We start from the raw sequence: 434 nt of genomic DNA, 5'->3' as shown, positions 1-434 counted from the left end.
CTTAATTCAAAGATCCCAAGAGTAACTGCAACCTACCATGGGCATAGCAACAGTGTCTTTCTGACCCTCTGTTGCCACCTTATGAAGCAAGCGACCCTTATATGCATATTTCTGCGTTCTGCCCTCAAGTCTTCAAACTACGTGACACATATTTCTGCATTCAGCCCTCTAGTCTTCAGACTTTGTGATGCAATCTCTAGTCCCCCCTTCTGTTGCAAGCTCACAATGCACCCTAGAAGCAGCCATACTGTGTGCTGTGCTAGCATCGCCCAGACTCTGCAGTGCTGCCTACATGCTCAAGTATTAAATCCAGCAGCAATTCTGCTTTCTGCCACCTGCTTGCAGCGCACTCCAGTACAAAAAAAAGGAATTGCACAGAAAACCATTAAATTTTTCCAAAGTCACCTTTTGCCAATTTGAAGCATGGCAACTTC

Source organism: Pseudonaja textilis, chromosome 2 (assembly GCF_049901715.1).
Source record: "Pseudonaja textilis isolate UNSWEBS1 chromosome 2, rPseTex1.2, whole genome shotgun sequence".
Lineage (NCBI taxonomy): Eukaryota > Metazoa > Chordata > Lepidosauria > Squamata > Elapidae > Pseudonaja > Pseudonaja textilis.
Note: the sequence above shows the minus strand (reverse complement) of the source record.